Genomic DNA, 13522 nt, shown 5'->3' on the forward strand with positions numbered 1-13522 from the left:
ACTGCATATTTACTATAGAACTGTGTCTAAGCTGTTTATACTGCATATTTACTATAGAACTGTATCTAAGCTGTTTATACTGCATATTTACTACAGAACTGTATCTAAGCTGTTTATACTGCATATTTACTATAGTACTGTTCCTAAGCTGTTTATACTGCATATTTACTATAGAACTGTATCTAAGCTGTTTATACTGCATATTTACTATAGTACTGTATCTAAGCTGTTTATACTGCATATTTACTATAGAACTGTATCTAAGCTGTTTATACTGCATATTTACTATAGTACTGTATCTAAGCTGTTTATACTGCATATTTACTACAGAACTGTATCTAAGCTGTTTATACTGCATATTTACTATAGAACTGTATCTAAGCTGTTTATACTGCATATTTACTATAGTACTGTATCTAAGCTGTTTATACTGCATATTTACTATAGAACTGTATCTTTAGAAGTTGTTTATACTGCATATTTACTATAGTACTGTATCTAAGCTGTTTATACTGCATATTTACTATATAACTGTATCTAAGCTGTTTATACTGCATATTTACTATAGAACTGTATCTAAGCTGTTTATACTGCATATTTACTATAGAACTGTGTCTAAGCTGTTTATACTGCATATTTACTATAGAACTGTGTCTCAGCTGTTTATACTGCATATTTACTATAGAACTGTATCTAAGCTGTTTATACTGCATATTTACTATAGAACTGTATCTAAGCTGTTTATACTGCATATTTACTATAGTACTGTATCTAAGCTGTTTATACTGCATATTTACTATAGAACTGTATCTAAGCTGTTTATACTGCATATTTACTATAGTACTGTATCTAAGCTGTTTATACTGCATATTTACTACAGAACTGTATCTAAGCTGTTTATACTGCATATTTACTATAGAACTGTATCTAAGCTGTTTATACTGCATATTTACTATAGAACTGTATCTTATTTGACACAACTGAGGTTCCTTCTGCTCCATAATTTATACCTTAATATTAATGAATGGGACAGATATCCGTATCCTCACAGCAAATGCAGAGCATCCATATGGCTGTTAAGTGAACCCAGGAGAACTGGCAGAGAGAACGCAAGATATGAAGGTATTGGGGGAAACAATGTGCTTTCTTTTGCTAACTCACATTCCGACACTATATGAATATGATGGGCTGAGGCAAAAATATCAATTTGTTAGCTCCACTGCCAGCCACGGATACCACTGTTATCTGAGGGTTTATCCAACAGGGTAGTGTTTATAGTGGATATGAAATGGACTACTGAACACTATTCTCTGTCTCTCTGTCTGTGTCGGTCTCTCTGTATCTCTCTATCTCAATTCAATTCAATTCAAGGGCTTTATTGGCATGGGAAACATGTTAACATTGCCAAAGCAAGTGAGGTAGATAATATATAAAGTGAATATATAAAGTGAAATAAACAATAAAAATTAACAGTAAACATTACACATACAGAAGTTTCAAAACAAGAAAGACTGAAAAATGTCATATATACAGTGTTTTAACAATGTACAAATGGTTAAAGCACACAAGATAAAATAAATAAGCATAAATATGGGTTGTATTTACAATGGTGTTTGTTCTTCACTGGTTGCCCTTTTCTTGTGGCAACAGGTCACAAATCTTGCTGCTGTGATGGCACACTGTGGAATTTCACCCAGTAGATATGGGAGTTTATCAAAATTGGATTTGTTTTCGAATTCTTTGTGGATCTGTGTAATCTGAGGGAAATATGTCTCTCTAATATGGTCATACAATGGGCAGGAGGTTAGGATGTGCAGCTCAGATTCCACCTCATTTTGTGGGCAGTGAGCACATGTCTTCTCTTGAGAGCCATGTCTGCCTATGGCGGCCTTTCTCAATAGCAAGGCTATGCTCACTGAGTCTGTACATAGTTTTCTCATGATTTGGTTGGGTCTAATTGTGCTGCTGTCCTGGGGCTCTGTAGGGTGTGTTTGTGTTTGTGAACAGAGCCCCAGGACCAGCTTGCTTAGGGGACTCTTCTCCAGGTTCATCTCCCTGTAGGTGATGGCTTTGTTATGGAAGGTTTGGGAATCGCTTCCTTTTAGGTGGTTATAGAATTTAATGGCTCTTTTCTCTCTCTGTCTCTCTCTGTCTCTCTCTCTCTCAAATGGAAAACAGATATATTATATCAATCTCAACAGTTCCGGTATGGAAGAGATTACCCTTAAGAATGGACAAATTGTGAATGCTCTAAATAACAATATGAAGACAGACTGACAAACAAGGTATTGCCAAGGATGGTACAGTAAGATAAAATGTGTTGATACCACTTATGTGCTAGTCTAATATGAATATGAAACACAGACAGTCTGGTTTATGCATTAAGAGGCTAGGCGTGCAGCTCGGCTCAGCCTGTATCTTAGCAACATGATGAGATATGGCTGTAATCACACTGTGGATCGATGGTATCGGGGTCGTAGTAGATTGGACTCCATTAATAAAGCTGAACTCCCAGGAACTAGCCGTGACTCACATACACACACCAACACACAAACACATACACGTACCAACATGCACACACCAACACACACACATGTTATTTCAGGGGGAACAAGGTGTAGCTACGGTCACAAGATGCAGGTGTAGCTATGGTCACAAGACGCAGGTGTATAAATGGTCACAAGACGCAGGTGTAGAAACGGTCACAAGACGCAGGTGTAGAAACGGTCACAAGATGCAGGTGTAGAAACGGTCACAAGACGCAGGTGTAGAAACGGTCACAAGACGCAGGTGTAGAAACGGTCACAAGACGCAGGTGTAGAAATGGTCACAAGACACAGGTGTAGCTACGGTCACAAGACACAGGTGTAGAAATGGTCACAAGATGCAGGTGTAGCTATGGTCACAAGACACAGGTGTAGAAACGGTCACAAGACGCAGGTGTAGAAACGGTCACAAGATGCAGGTGTAGAAACGGTCACAAGACGCAGGTGTAGAAACGGTCACAAGACGCAGGTGTAGAAACGGTCACAAGACGCAGGTGTAGAAATGGTCACAAGACGCAGGTGTAGCTACGGTCACAAGACGCAGGTGTAGAAATGGTCACAAGACGCAGGTGTAGAAATGGTCACAAGACGCAGGTGTAGCTACGGTCACAAGACGCAGGTGTAGAAATGGTCACAAGACGCAGGTGTAGAAATGGTCACAAGACACAGGTGTAGCTACGGTCACAAGACACAGGTGTAGAAATGGTCACAAGACACAAGTGTAGCTACGGTCACAAGACGCAGGTGTAGCTACGGTCAGAAGATGCAGGTGTAGAAACGGTCATAAGACGCAGGTGTAGCTACGGTCACAAGACGCAGGTGTAGCTACGGTCACAAGACACAGGTGTAGCTACGGTCACAAGATGCAGGTGTAGCTACGGTCACAAGATGCAGGTGTAGCTACGGTCACAAGACACAGGTGTAGAAACGGTCACAAGACGCAGGTGTAGCTACTGTAACAAGACGCAGGTGTAGAAACGGTCACAAGACACTGGTGTGGCTATGGTCACAAGATACAGGTGTAGCTACGGTCACAAGACGCAGGTGTAGCTACGGTCACAAGACGCAGGTGTAGAAACGGTCACAAGACGCAGGTGTAGAAACGGTCACAAGATGCAGGTGTAGAAACGGTCACAAGACGCAGGTGTAGAAACGGTCACAAGATGCAGGTGTAGCTACGGTCACAAGATGCAGGTGTAGAAACGGTCACAAGACGCAGGTGTAGCTACAGTCACAAGATGCAGGTGTAGAAACGGTCACACGATACAGGTGTAGAAACGGTCACAAGAAGCAGGTGTAGCTACGGTCACAAGATGCAGGTGTAGAAACGGTCACAAGACGCAGGTGTAGCTACGGTCACAAGATGCAGGTGAAGCTACGGTCACAAGACGCAGGTATAGCTACGGTCACAAGACACAGGTGTAGCTACGGTCACAAGATGCAGGTGAAGCTACGGTCACAAGACGCTTATGTAGTTATGGTCACAAGACGCAGGTGTTGCTAAGGTCACAAGACGCAGGTATAGCTACGGTCACAAGACACAGGTATAGAAATGGTCACAAGACGCAGGTGTAGAAACGGTCACAAGACACAGGTGTAGCTACGGTCACAAGACGCAGGTGTAGAAACGGTCACAAGACGCAGGTGTAGAAATGGTCACAAGACGCAGCTGTAGCTACGGTCACAAGATGCAGGTGTAGCTACGGTCACAAGACATAGGTGTAGAAACGGTCAAAAGACGCAGGTGTAGAAACGGTCACAAGACGCAGGTGTAGCTACGGTCACAAGACACAGGTGTAGCTACGGTCACAAGACGCAGGTGTAGAAATGGTCACAAGACACAGGTGTAGCTACGGTCACAAGACACAGGTGTAGAAATGGTCACAAGACGCAGGTGTAGCTACGGTCACAAGACGCAGGTGTAGAAATGGTCACAAGACGCAGGTGTAGAAATGGTCACAAGACACAGGTGTAGCTACGGTCACAAGACACAGGTGTAGAAATGGTCACAAGACACAGGTGTAGCTACGGTCACAAGATGCAGGTGTAGCTACGGTCACAAGATGCAGGTGTAGAAACGGTCACAAGACGCAGGTGTAGCTACGGTCACAAGACGCAGGTGTAGCTACGGTCACAAGACACAGGTGTAGCTACGGTCACAAGATGCAGGTGTAGCTACGGTCACAAGATGCAGGTGTAGCTACGGTCACAAGACACAGGTGTAGAAACGGTCACAAGACGCAGGTGTAGCTACGGTAACAAGACGCAGGTGTAGAAACGGTCACAAGACACTGGTGTGGCTATGGTCACAAGATACAGGTGTAGCTACGGTCACAAGACGCAGGTGTAGAAACGGTCACAAGACGCAGGTGTAGCTACGGTCACAAGATTTAGGTGAAGCTACGGTCACAAGACGCTTATGTAGTTATGGTCACAAGACGCAGGTGTTGCTAAGTTCACAAGACGCAGGTATAGCTACGGTCACAAGACACAGGTATAGAAATGGTCACAAGACGCAGGTGTAGAAACGGTCACAAGACGCAGGTGTAGCTACGGTCACAAGACGCAGGTGTAGAAACGGTCACAAGATGCAGGTGTAGAAACTGTCACAAGACGCAGCTGTAGCTACGGTCACAAGATGCAGGTGTAGCTACGGTCACAAGACATAGGTGTAGAAACGGTCAAAAGACGCAGGTGTAGAAACGGTCACAAGACGCAGGTGTAGCTACGGTCACAAGACACAGGTGTAGCTACGGTCACAAGACGCAGGTGTAGCTATGGTCACAAGACGGAGGTGTAGAAACGGTCACAAGGCGCAGGTGTAGCTACGGTCACAAGACGCAGGTGTAGCTATGGTCACAAGACGCAGGTGTAGAAACGGTCACAAGACGCAGGTTTAGCTACGGTCACAAGACGTAGGCCTCCTAATTGTCCCTAGAATTTCTAAGCAAACATCTGGAGGCGGGGCTTTCTCCTATAGAGCTACATTTTTATGGAATGGTCTGCCTACCTATGTGAGAGATGCAGACTCAGTCTCAACTTTTAAGTCTTCATTGAAGACTCATCTCGTCAGTAGGTCCTATGATTGAGTATTGTCTGGCCGAGGAGTGTGAAGGTGAACGGAAAGGCACTGGAACAACGAACCGCCCTTGCTGTCTCTGCCTGGCCGGTTCCCCTCTCTCCACTGGGATTCTCTGCCTCAAACCCTATTACAGGGGCTGAGGCACTGGCTTACTGGTGCTCTTCCATGCCGTCCCTAGGAGGGTTGCGTCACTTGAGTGGGTTGAGTCACTGATGTGATCTTCCAGTCTGGGTTGGCGCCCCCCACTTGGGTTGTGCCGTGGCGGAGATCTTTGTGGGCTATACTCGACCTTGTCTCAGGATGGTAAATTGGTGGTTGAAGATATCCCTCTAGTGGTGTGGGGGCTGTGCTTTGGCAAAGTGGGTGGGGTTATATCCTGCCAGTTTGGCCCTGTCCGGGGGTATCGTTGGACGGGGCCACAGTGTCTCCTGACCCCTCCTGTCTCAGCCTCCAGTATTTATGCTGCAGTAGTTTATGTGTCGGGAGGCTAGGGTCAGTCTGTTAAATCTGGAGTATTTCTCCTGTCTTATCCGGTGTCTTGTGTGAATTTAAGTATGCTCTCTCTAATTCTCTCTTTCTTTCTCTCTCTCGGAGGACCTGAGCCCTAGGACCATGCCTCAGGACTACCTGGTCGATTGACTCCTTGCTGTTCCCAGTCCACCTGGCCGTGCTGCTGCTCCAGTTTCAACTCTTCTGCCTGCGGCTATGAAACTCTGACCTGTTCACCGGACGTGCTACCTTGTCCCAGACCTGCTATTTTCAACTCTCTAGAGACAGCAGGAGCGGTAGAGATACTCTGAATGATCGGCTATGAAAAGCCAATTGACATTTACCTCTGAGGTGCTGACCTGTTGCACCCTCAACAACCACTGTGATGATTATTATTTGACCCTGCTGGTCATCTATGAACATTTGAACATCTTTGCCATGTTCTGTTATAATCTCCACCCGGCACAGCCAGAAGAGGACTGGCCACCCCACATAGCCTGGTTCCTCTCTAGGTTTCTTCCTAGGATTTGGCCTTTCTAGGGAGTTTTTCCTAGCCACCGTGCTTCTACACCTGCATTGCTTGCTGTTTGGGGTTTTAGGCTGGGTTTCTGTACAGCACTTTGTGACATCAGCTGATGTAAGAAGGGCTACATAAATACATTTGATTTGATTTAGCTAGACCTGGTTGCTGCTGAAGCACCCTGTTGATGTGAGTACTTCCCAGATTAGCTAAGAGAGTTCTGTTGTGATCGACTGAGGGTCAAACCCAGGTGCTGTGCTAAAGCATATTCATTAGTTTGTGAAAATAACACTGAGGTCTCAGGTTAGCCAGCCAACCAGCCAGAGCAAGTCAGAACAAGAGGAAGAGAGAGAGGAAGAGTGAGAGAAAGAGGAAGAGTGAGAGGAAGAGGAAGAGGAAGAGTGAAAGGAAGAGTGAGAGGAAGATGTAGAGGAAGAGTAAGAGGAGGAGTGAGAGGAAGAGAAAGAGTGAGAGGAAGAGGAATTGTGAGCCGAAGATGAAAATGAAGAGTGAGAGGAAGAGAAAGAGGAAGAGTGAGAGGAAGAGGAATAGTGAGACGAAGAGGAAGAGTGAAAGGAAGCGGAAGAGTGAGAGGACGAGTGAGAGGAAGAGGAAGAGAAAGAGGAAGAGTGAGAGGAATAGTGAGAGGAAGATGAAGCGAAAGAGTGAGAGTAAGTGGAAGAGTGAGGTACGGGCACAGAGGGGCGGCACTTATACCGATCTACCTCCGTCTCTAGGGTACAGTGGAGGGCAGTGGAGGGCAGGGGAGAAGAGGGCAGTGGAGGGCAGGGGAGGGGAGAAGAGGGCAGTGGAGGGCAGGGGAGGGTAGTGGAGGGCAGAGGAGGGTAGTGGAGGGGAGAAGAGGGCAGTGGAGGGCAGGGGAGGGCAGGGGAGGGTAGTGGAGGGCAACACTCTATAATGCACTCTCGTACATTGGTCACCAATCTAATTCTGAGTCAAGATGGAAGCCGAGATCCACCGCTCAGATTTTTTCAAACACGACTTAAAAACCTAAGCCTATGCAACATTAACCAATTAAAAACAGTTCTGTAGCGATGAGGTTTGTGCAGTAGGTTATAGACCCAATACATTATCACTGCATATTGGCTACGCTTGAATTGCCCTGCTAATGTTGTTCTTCTCAGACCATTTAGAAATTATATTTAAATATTTTAGTTATACGATCACACTGGTAATAGATAATTTGTTGTAAACATAATAATGTGTTGTTTTCTTTTACTGGACTGATGGGCTGAGGGAACATCTGATGGTCAGTCTGAGGGGAGGGAGCATCTGATGGTCAGTCCGAGGGGAGGGTGCATCTGATGGTCAGTCTGAGGGGAGCGAGCAGCGGTGAGGCTGCCTCTGTCCTTCAGTGGGGACTCAGTCTTTCAGCTGACGGTGAAACTCAAGACACACTGCATTATTTCTGCCTCATGCACCCTTTGTGCATGAGGCACAATTGGTGTTACTCCTAGAACCAGAGAAAGTGAAATATTCATCGATGTAAAAAAAGAAGAGACTCAAGCCGCTAATAATAACAACACAAGATTATTAGAACACTTTTCTGTCGTTGTTCATTACAACTGTAGTGCTGGTTGTAGCGTGAGTGGAAGTAGGGAGGATGTGCATTTTATGGCTTATAATAGTGACAGCAGCTGTATTCGTTGTCTCTCTAGTCATTGGCTTTAAAGTTTTAAAATCTCTCATTAACAACTTTGCTGTGAGTTCAAGGCTTATTTTTTCTGTCCATGGTGCGAGCTATCTGAGCTTTCTGATTGGCCAGCAGTAGGCCTATAAGTTCACTTGATTTGTTCTTTGGCCTGCAGGGTAGGCGGAGTTCTAGCTTCAGACACCTGAAATGGTTCAACATGGGAACACTTTGCCTTTCCGGGCACGAGGACTGCTGTATCAAGTGCACTTATCGCCAACAGCAACTAAATAAAGGAATTGCAAGTCTTTATCGTTGTTGTTGTTTTTACAGAAATGTTTGGTGATCGATTAGGAACGCCTTGAAGATCAACCAGTTGACCGCGATCGACCGGTTGGTTGACCTCAACTCTCCCTTGTAAACGAGACTGTCTCAATGACACTTTCCTGATCTCATATCTCATCATGTAAGTTTGGCGAGTGTTGTGATTGAAATGACGATAGACACAGAAACTGTTAAAGGAGTCTATTCTTGACCAATCAAATTGAGCCATGCTAAATTTAACCATAGCCAGCTTGTGTAACATGATAAAGTCTCATTAACTTATCTCCACTATAGCACACAGGGCCCAAAACAAGCACTCAGAGAGTTGAACTGGTTACCTTGTCTCCACTATAACCTAGCAAGCCGGTTATTTATTTTGACTAGGCAAGTCAGTTAAGAACAAATTCTTATTTTCAATGACAGCCTGTGAACAGTGTGTTAACTGCTGTGTTCAGAGGCAGATTTTTACCTTGTCAACTCGCTTAGGGATTTGAGCTTGCAAACTTTCTGTCACGCCCTGACCATAGAGAGACTTTTTATTCTCTATTTTGGTTAGGTCGAGGTGTGACTAGGGTGGGTAATCTAGGTTGTTTTATTTCTATGTTGGTCTGGTATGGTTCCCAATCAGAGGCAGCTCTTTATCGTCGTCTCTGATTGGGGATCATATTTAGGCAGCCATTTCCCCACTGGTTTTTGTGGGATATTGTTTATGTGTAGTTGCCTTTGAGCACTTCATATCGTTGGCTTTTTATTGTTTTGTGCATTTCAAGTCAATATATATGTGGAAACCATATCATGCTGAACTTTGGTCCGAATGTCCTTAGAACGATCGTGACACTTTCGGTTACTAGTCCAACGCTCTAACCACTAGGCTACCTGCCACCCCAGGTTTAATTAATTATTTGTATTTATTTCACATTTATTTAACCGGGTAGGCAAGTTGAGAACAAGTTCTCATTTACAATTGTGACCTGGCCAAGATAAAGCAAAGCAGTTCAACACATACAACGACACAGAGTTACACATGGAGTAAAACAAACATACAGTCAATAATACAGTATAAACAAGTCTATATACGATGTGAGCAAGTGAGGTGAGATAAGGGAGGTAAAGGCAAAAAAAGGCCATGGTGGCAAAGTAAATACAATATAGCAAGTGAAACACTGAAACACTGGAATGGTAGATTTGCAGTGGAAGAATGTGCAAAGTTGAAATAAAAATGATGGGTGCAAAGGAGTTAAATAAATAAATAACTCAAATCAATGGAGTAGGGAAAGAGGTAGTTGTTTGGGCTAAATTATAGGGGGGCTATATACATGTGCAGTATTCTGTGAGCTGCTCTGACAGCTGGTGCTTAAAGCTAGTGAGGGAGATAAGTGTTTCCAGTTTCAGAGATTTTTGTAGTTCGTTCCAGTCATTGGCAGCAGAGAACTGGAAGGAGAGGAGTCCAAAGGGAGAATTGGCTTTGGGGGTGACCAGTGAGATATACCTGTTGGAGTGCGTGCTACAGGTGGGTGATGCTATGGTGACCAGCGAGCTGAGATAAGGGGGGACTTTACCTAGCAGGGTCTTGTAGATGACATCGAGCCAGTGGGTTTGGCGACGAGTATGAAGCGAGGGCCAGCCAACGAGAGCGTACAGGTCACAATGGTGGGTAATATATGCGGCTTTGGTGACAAAACGGATTGCACTGTGATAGACTGCATCCAATTTGTTGAGTAGGGTATTGGAGGCTATTTTGTAAATGACATCGCCGAAGTCGAGGATTGGTAGGATGGTCAGTTTTACAAGGGTATGTTTGGCAGCATGAGTGAAGGATGCTTTGTTACGAAATAGGAAGCTTAACTTTGGATTGGAGATGTTTGATGTGGGTCTGGAAGGAGAGTTTACAGTCTAACCAGACACCTAGGTATTTGTAGTTGTCCACGTGTTCTAAGTTAGAGCCTTCCAGAGTAGTGATGTTGGACAGGCGGGCAGGTGAGGGCTGAGGTGAGCGTGGCTGAGTTGCACCCATGACCAGCTCTGAAACCAGATTGCATAGCAGAGAAGGTATGGTGAGATTCGAAATGGTCGGTAATCTGTTTGTTGAATGGGCTTTTGAAGACCTTAGAAAGGCAGGGTAGCATAGATACTGTATAGGTCTGCAGCAGTTTGGGTCAAGAGTGTGTCCCCCTTTGAAGAGGGGGATGACCGCAGCTGCTTTCCAATCTATGAGAATCTCAGACGACACGAAAGAGAGGTTGAACAGGCTAGTAATAGGGGTGGCAACAATTTCGGCAGAACATTTTAGAAAGAAAGGGTCCAGATTGTCTAGCCCGGCTGATTTGTAGGGGTCCAGATTTTGCAGCTCTTTCAGAACATCAGCTGACTGGTTAACACATCTCCACTATAGCCAGTCAGCTACATAAAGAATGGCACTGGTTTTTGTTCCCTCATTTGGGGCTAAGATTTCGTTTCAGATTTCAATTTCATGATTTTCCCATGTAGCCAGTGGTGGAAAAAGTACCCAATTGTCATACTTGAGTAAAAGTCAAGAAAAATGGAGGAAAATGGAGGAAAACTCGCCTCCCTGCGGACCTGGCATCCTTTCACTCCCTCCTCTCTACATTTTCCTCCCCTGTCTCTGCTGCTAAAGCCACTTTCTACCACTCTAAATTCCAAGCATCTGCCTCTAACCCTAGGAAGCTCTTTGCCACCTTCTCCTCCCTCCTGAATCCTCCTCCCCCTCCCCCCCCTCCTCACTCTCTGCAGATGACTTCGTCAACCATTTTGAAAAGAAGGACGACGACATCCGATCCTCGTTTGCTAAGTCAAACGACACCGCTGGTTCTGCTCACACTGCCCTACCCTGTGCTCTGACCTCTTTCTCACCTCTCTCTCCAGATGAAATCTCGCTTCTTGTGACGGCCGGCTGCCCAACAACCTGCCCGCTTGACCCTATCCCCTCCTCTCTTCTCCAGACCATTTCCGGAGACCTTCTCCCTTACCTCACCTCGCTCATCAACTCATCCCTGACCGCTGGCTACGTCCCTTATGTCTTCAAGAGAGCGAGAGTTGCACCCCTTCTGAAAAAACCTACACTCGATCCCTCCGATGTCAACAACTACAGACCAGTATCCCTTCTTTCTTTTCTCTCCAAAACTCTTGAACGTGCCGTCCTTGGCCAGCTCTCCCGCTATCTCTCTCAGAATGACCTTCTTGATCCAAATCAGTCAGGTTTCAAGACTAGTCATTCAACTGAGACTGCTCTTCTCTGTATCACGGAGGCGCTCCGCACTGCTAAAGCTAACTCTCTCTCCTCTGCTCTCATCCTTCTAGACCTATCGGCTGCCTTCGATACTGTGAACCATCAGATCCTCCTCTCCACCCTCTCCGAGTTGGGCATCTCCGGCGCGGCCCACGCTTGGATTGCGTCCTACCTGACAGGTCGCTCCTACCAGGTGGCGTGGCGAGAATCTGTCTCCTCACCACGCGCTCTCACCACTGGTGTCCCCCAGGGCTCTGTTCTAGGCCCTCTCCTATTCTCGCTATACACCAAGTCACTTGGCTCTGTCATAACCTCACATGGTCTCTCCTATCATTGCTATGCAGACGACACACAATTAATCTTCTCCTTTCCCCCTTCTGATGACCAGGTGGCGAATCGCATCTCTGCATGTCTGGCAGACATATCAGTGTGGATGACGGATCACCACCTCAAGCTGAACCTCGGCAAGACGGAGCTGCTCTTCCTCCCGGGGAAGGACTGCCCGTTCCATGATCTCGCCATCACGGTTGACAACTCCATTGTGTCCTCCTCCCAGAGCGCTAAGAACCTTGGCGTGATCCTGGACAACACCCTGTCGTTCTCAACTAACATCAAGGCGGTGGCCCGTTCCTGTAGGTTCATGCTCTACAACATCCGCAGAGTACGACCCTGCCTCACACAGGAAGCGGCGCAGGTCCTAATCCAGGCACTTGTCATCTCCCGTCTGGATTACTGCAACTCGCTGTTGGCTGGGCTCCCTGCCTGTGCCATTAAACCCCTACAACTCATCCAGAACGCCGCAGCCCGTCTGGTGTTCAACCTTCCCAAGTTCTCTCACATCACCCCGCTCCTCCGCTCTCTCCACTGGCTTCCAGTTGAAGCTCGCATCCGCTACAAGACCATGGTGCTTGCCTACGGAGCTGTGAGGGGAACGGCACCGCAGTACCTCCAGGCTCTGATCAGGCCCTACACCCAAACAAGGGCACTGCGTTCATCCACCTCTGGCCTGCTCGCCTCCCTACCACTGAGGAAGTACAGTTCCCGCTCAGCCCAGTCAAAACTGTTCGCTGCTCTGGCCCCCCAATGGTGGAACAAACTCCCTCACGACGCCAGGACAGCGGAGTCAATCACCACCTTCCGGAGACACCTGAAACCCCACCTCTTAAGGAATACCTAGGATAGGATAAAGTAATCCTTCTCACCCCCCCTTAAATGATTTAGATGCACTATTGTAAAGTGGCTGTTCCACTGGATGTCATAAGGTGAATTCACCAATTTGTAAGTCCCTCTGGATAAGAGCGTCTGCCAAATGACTTAAATGTAAATGTAAATCTTAATAGAAAATTACTCAAGTAAAAGTAAAGTCACCAAGTAAAAAATACTTGAGTAAAAGTCTAAAAGTATTTGGTTTTAAATATACTTGAGTATCAAAAGTAAATGTATTTGTAAATGTAATTGCTAAAAAAACACATAGCAAAAGTAAAAGTATAAATCATTTCAAATTACTTATATTAAGCAAACCAGACGGCACAAATGTCTTGTTCTAATTAAATGTATTTATGGATAGCCAGAGGCACACCTCAGCACTCAGACAGCATTTACAAACAAAGCATTTGTGTTTAGTGAGTGCGGCAGATTAGCAGTAGGGATGACCAGGGATGTT

General features: G+C 45.7%; 1 protein-coding gene across 5 annotated transcripts in view; it reads right to left on the reverse strand.

The window, feature by feature from the left end:
- Positions 1–13522, reverse strand: part of dock3 (dedicator of cytokinesis 3) — a 442683-nt gene that overhangs the window by 92446 nt on the left and 336715 nt on the right. The window lies entirely within an intron of this gene.

Source organism: Oncorhynchus masou, chromosome 6 (assembly GCF_036934945.1).
Source record: "Oncorhynchus masou masou isolate Uvic2021 chromosome 6, UVic_Omas_1.1, whole genome shotgun sequence".
NCBI lineage: Eukaryota > Metazoa > Chordata > Actinopteri > Salmoniformes > Salmonidae > Oncorhynchus > Oncorhynchus masou.